Genomic DNA, 6,000 nt, shown 5'->3' on the forward strand with positions numbered 1-6,000 from the left:
CTAGTTGAGGATAAATTATTTAAAATTGGGGAAGTCCAGCATTATGGACATGATGACATTTGCAGTCAAAACTTGAAATAAAAATTCTCAGAAAATACATGTAGCCTATTGAAACGTATATAGGCTACTTCCTTAAAGGACTCCAGACATTAGACAAATATCAGTCTATTTTTTATTTTTAATATTAGGGAAAAGACACATTCATGCGTGACAAAAAAATAGGAGGCAAAATATATTTTTTGTAATTCTGTTAATTACACTGCGCAAATCGGATGAGGAAGGGTTGGCTCTCCAGTCTCCATAGAACTTAAAATATTCATTTTATTTTAGTTTTCGTGTTCGCATTTATGAGGAAAAAACAATGTCACAGACGCGACCGCTCTGAACTGGCACTAAAAGTCTGCTTTAAAACTTTCACATAGTCTGTTGCCTTTAAGAAGTGAAAGCAGACAATACACTGTAATACAACTGTAATACAAGCCTCACTGAACATGTAACGAGTAAAATATTACTGAAAATTGATTAGTAATGCCTTACACTACTGCGTTACAGCAAAACGCAATATGTTACTGTAATGTATTACTTTTGTAATGCGTTACTCCCAACACTGTCCGCGACACAAGTGGGAATGCTGCCTTCCAGTGCCAAATTTCACTTTTATTATGGTTTTTTTTTTTTTTTTTCTAGCACCAACTGGGCCAGCAGCAGTAACCGATCCTGAGTCCAGTTGGGCTTTCTTTTCCATTTTGGCGAGTTCAACTATTACATTATTTCAATAGGAGCAACATGTCCTTGCTTTAAATAGTCTAGTTAGGCTAATAGAATGTCAATTAACCTAGCAAGTGTTAATGCAAGTGTCGTTTTTCATTATTAGGCAAGTTGTGGTTTTCATTAGGGTATTAGGCACCGTTCACATATAGCGTCTAAAAATGCAAGGGGCACTGCATTCTCCCGGCGGTTGCGCTCCGGTTCTTGTCACATGACCTACGGTGCGCTCGGAAAAAACGGGCGGGCATACCGCGTACCTACATTTAAAAAAACGAACTTGAGCACGCAAAAGACGTGATAAGTGAACACTGCATGCCCTTAGGCTACCTTGAATAATTTCATTCATGACTTTTCTGTCTCTGCCTTTTTAGAATTACACTTTACTGTGGCCTGCACAAACATGTCATTATATAGCCTCATGCATTTCGATGACATTACTTTTTTTTCTTATTATTATTTTGTGTAGGACACAGACATATTTAGATATCGTAATTCCATGATGTTTTGCTGTGTTATGTTCCGCATGATGACCCTCTCATCTAACAACCAATCACCGTGATCATTGCGAGGAAGCTCGTGCATGAGAATTGACGTCATCCATAGCAACAAAGAGTTTAGGAGTTGTCATTTTTCCTTACTAAGAGTAGGTCTGAAAGGCCTTGTGAATAACTTTTAAGAGAAAACTCCTAGCTAAAATATTTTAGTCCGATTTAGGAGAACTCCTAGTGGTACGATAAAATTCTTTGTGAATACGGCCCCTGGTCTCACAGAAAATCTGTGGCAGTTTCACAGAATCGCCGAAAAATCCGTGATGGGTCCACGGAAGTGATGCCTAGTCAATGACAGGCAGCATCTGTGGTCCACACTCCAATTTACGTTGTTTTATCTCTTGGAAAGACATCGTTTATTATGGGTTTCTTTAAAAGGTACTTCACTTTAAATAATGATATTGCATTGTTCTGGTGTCATTTAATCACTATATAACTTCTGGTCAACCTGTTCCGTAACGGTGCCACCACATATTTTGTTAGCGACATTTATTTTGTTATCTTCAAGATATCAGTAAGTTTTTTAAACTAATGTATTTCAATGGGAAGCATCTTTCGTGATCACAGCACGATTCTTTCATCCTGTCACCCATCCAATCAACATTTATTCACAATATACTTTGTGCACAGACTATGGGTGTGAGCACAAAATCTGTGGGAATGAGTATAATGGTACTCAATACGTGCAATCCCCCGCCAGAATTCAAGCCCTGTACCACCAACAATATTCATCCGGAGCAAATTAAAAGAGTAGAGTAAGTAAAGGTTTGGTGAGTTAAGGTGAGTAAGGTTTGGTGAGTTAAGGTTTTGGAGAGTGTGAACACGCAGCTGGTGTCTTTTGTATATTTCAGTATTAATATGTATCGAAAAGTAAATATTACGGCCAACACTAGATTGCACTTAGTTTACTATTTCAGATGCCTTTTTAAAAGACTACAATTGAAAATGTATATTATATAAAATTCAACCCGCCAAAGTGGCTAGTAGGAGTGACTCCGTTACATGCAAACACTGAAATCCACCCGCTTTTGGCGGGTTGGCGGGTGTTAATGTCAAGCCCTGAATGGAGGTAAAAGGGGAGTAATAAAGTTATTATGCATCACTCCACAAAAGGATCCACTTGTTGCATCTAATTAGATAAAGTAAAAAAAAAAATGTATAGTTATAGATGTTAATTTATAAATTTCTGTCAGTGAAAATAGCAACACAAACACAGCAATAGTACACTGTAAGGAATTAGATAGCACATTTGACCTATAATACAGAACAGACCAGAAGACAGCCCGCATGTGTGCGTGTGCGTGAAGCATGCGCGCAAGGGTTGATGACAGTGTTGTGAGTCAGGCACCTTGGTGTTTACAGACCCTTCTCCCTCACTCTTTCTTTCTCGCTCTCTCTCTCTCTCTCTCACACACACACACACATACACCTTCTAAAGAAGCTTTCATTTCACTAATGTAATTATAACCAAACAAAGCTTGTACACTCACTCAAGCATTATTGACCCCATTACACATGATTTGTCCATCTAGGCCTACTTTTGTCTTGTTTTTTACAAAAAATATCTAAACATCCTTACAACAAGATATGCTTATCAGGTAAAATAATGTAAATAAGATAAAAAAAAGGGAATTTTGAATCTTCAATTAGGTTTAATTTATCCCCCGCTGGTGAAAACAATCCAGTTTTTTCTTCTTGTTTTAATCATAAACCTCTCAATATATTTTCTTATATAAAAACAAACTCTAAATAGTTGGAAAATTTCTATGGGTAAATTTTGAAAAACTATAGGATAAAATTCAGTCATCTGCCACACATACTGTCTATTCAACACAACCAAACCACTCAATAACAGAAGCTAGAACATGGAAGCCAAATGTCCCAATCACTAGACTCTCCGATACTTTTAATTAAACTAAGTATTTGGCTGGTAAAACTCCAGCATCCGGCATGATTAAGACTTTGGACCTAATAACATTTGTCAAGTTCATTTCTGATGAACCCACACAGAAAAAGTTTAAACTGGGCAGTGGAAGCAAACGCTGAGACCAGAGGTTTCTAACTTCCTTTTCCAATTGATTTATTAGCTCTTCTGTGATTAATGGCTAAAATCACAGTCTCTTTATTAAGCTATTACAGCATTACAGAGCTCAATCAATCAATCAATCTACTGAAAAATACAGATGAGACGATTAAATCTGGTTAGAGTAACTGCAGTATTTCCACCACACCCCCAACAGGTAGGCATCAACTTCTAATTTACAGAGCTAAATGCTAATCAAATTTCACTGGATATGGTGTAAATGGAAAAATATGTTTTTGAAACATTAACTGAAATTCATTTTGATTCAGAGTCACATTATTTGGATAGCTAATGACAAATAAGTGTGTCTGCCTGCCTAACGAACCTATCTGCATACCTTAATTGACCAAATGATTGTGACACAACCTACAAATGCACACAATTTGCTATTTGAGCTACACCATAAAATCAAGCATACAGACATGCTATTATTTCAAAATGACTTTGTGCACAAAGCAAAGTCTATAAAGATATGCTTTACTGACTCTGGTGTGGAAGAACTGAACTGATTCACTAATGCTCTCATGTCCGAATACTGAAGGTGAGCAAAACCCTGCATACATGATCCAAGATCTTGTGGAAAGAAGAGTTAAGAAGAGTTAAGCTCTTAGAGACATTCATTTTATAGCTCTATATGATTCTTATTAACTAATTTGTATCTATTTTTATTTCATCTAAGCAGTTTAACAAGGTTTTTTTTAAGTTCTGAATTACGAAAGAACAACCTCTGAGCAATAACATTTTACTTTCCAGTTCCACAAGTTAGAATACAAATTCATGAGAATTGCAAACTGTGCCATTCACAACAACCAAACCTCAAACCAACTTTATGCAGATCTATGTGTGGAAAATGGGTTTCAGAAAACTGATTTCACTATCCAAATGGAACTACAAAGTATCCATGTATTTATTTATAATTTATTTTTTCAGTCATTTATTAGTTCAGTTCATGTATTATGTAGCTGCTCCAAATCATTGCGCTTGACAGCGTGTTGTGGAATGCTTCATAAAGACAGGCAGCTCATTAGCTACTCTCGCTTTCTCTCTCCCGAGGAAAGACGATCTCATGTGTGGCCGGCGGTGAGCTTGAGATGCAAAAGATATGGATTATTGATCTGATGTAGACGCAGGGCTCTGACCCCATACCTCACATACAGACACTCCTTTGACAACCTCAGCCCCTCCTGATGCATATTTAGGATGGAGAGAGAGAGAGGGGGGGACGAGAGACAGCGAGAGAGTGAGTAAGAGCCCCACCCACTAACACAATTACAATCCGTTGCTCATCTCACATTCAGTCATTACCCCGCTAAACCTCGGCGTGCACAGATCCCTGTCTACATACGCTCTTTAAACCTTAAAAATCGCATTCATTTTAAAAATGAGCACGGTTGACAATGATGCCCCTAGACGGAGAACATGCTGGATATCACTTCACATCAGGGCTTCTGTCCCGGCATGCATGCATGCATCAATGCATGCATGCATGAAACAAATGCTGGGTGCGATGCATGCCCTTTAGCCGAGAAACACAACAAATCAGAGCTGCGGGAATTTGAAAGCTCTCTCGATGATAATCCAGCGAGTGCTTCAATCATCCCTCTCTGCTTGCGAGAACATGCCACCAGATGTTGATCAGAGAGAAATGCGCTGATGGCAACAACGGGCTGAAAGCATCGGGCTTACCCCCGCCCCCTCTTCCCAGAACAACGCACAAAGTCTAATGACAGAATGTTAAAAAGTGATCCACGGATGCATGGACACACGATGCAGCAAGCAAATGCATGATCTGTTCAAGTGCATTTTAAGGTTCAAGATGCAACAGCTTAACTTAGTGAAGTGGACATACATACCCTCTCCGACAGCACGTAAAATCCATCCACTACAGCACAGGATCGTCCAACGAACTCTTAAACGTCCTGCCGTGAAGCACAGAGCATCCTCTGACAACGGAAAAGCCCTCAGTTCCACGTCCTGCTCTCTCCACGATCCATTCCTCCCTCGTCGCCCTCTTGCAGCGGCTGTGCTCAGCTCAACCTTGGAATGAAGTCTGGCACGGCGGGCGCATGCTGTTGCAAATCACGGAAGGATCCTGGGTAAAAATCCCCTCCTCTCCGTCAGGCTCTCCCAGACAGAAGTCGCAGTGCTCCGCTGGGCAGCAGACGGTGTGTCTGGGATGGTGAAAGCCCCCTGTCTGGATGAACGCGTGTGCGTGTGTGAATGTGTGCTGAGAGAGAGTACGAGAAGCCCTTAGAGGAGTGCAGCCCTGAGCCTCTCTCTCGCTCACACAGAAAGAAACGCACAAAGCCGCTGCTGCGATTCACAGACCTGCACACGTGACGAGAGAGAGAGAGAGAGAGAGAGAGAGGATGGGAAGGGATGAGACGCACAACAGGAAGGCGGGTTGAATGTGTGTGTGTGTAACAGAATCTAAGATTGACTTGCAGCTATTAAACCTGCAGTCAACATTTTGCACTCTTTCTCTCATTCAGTCCATTTCATGCATCCTTTAACTTGTGATGTTTTCTAAGGTTCTAAGCTCATAGGGATTTGAACAAAACTCTGACATTTAACATATTAAAATTGAGAGTGTGCCATCCC

The 6,000-nt window shown here is 39.9% G+C and overlaps 1 protein-coding gene across 3 annotated transcripts in view; it reads right to left on the reverse strand.

The window, feature by feature from the left end:
- Positions 1–5,731, reverse strand: part of unc13c (unc-13 homolog C (C. elegans)) — a 343,459-nt gene extending 337,728 nt beyond the window's left edge. For 2 of the 3 annotated variants that reach the window (XM_089135438.1, XM_089135436.1), the window contains exon 1: positions 5,253–5,731. The gene's annotated coding sequence lies outside the window, so the exon portion shown is untranslated. Of the gene's footprint in view, positions 1–4,545; positions 4,584–5,252 lie in introns of all 3 variants that reach the window. The other variant, XM_089135437.1, reaches the window with a different exon arrangement.
- Between the last annotated feature and the right edge of the window lie 269 nt (positions 5,732–6,000).

The sequence above is a fragment of the Pimephales promelas genome, chromosome 10, assembly GCF_988280905.1.
Source record: "Pimephales promelas chromosome 10, fPimPro1.hap1.1, whole genome shotgun sequence".
Lineage (NCBI taxonomy): Eukaryota > Metazoa > Chordata > Actinopteri > Cypriniformes > Leuciscidae > Pimephales > Pimephales promelas.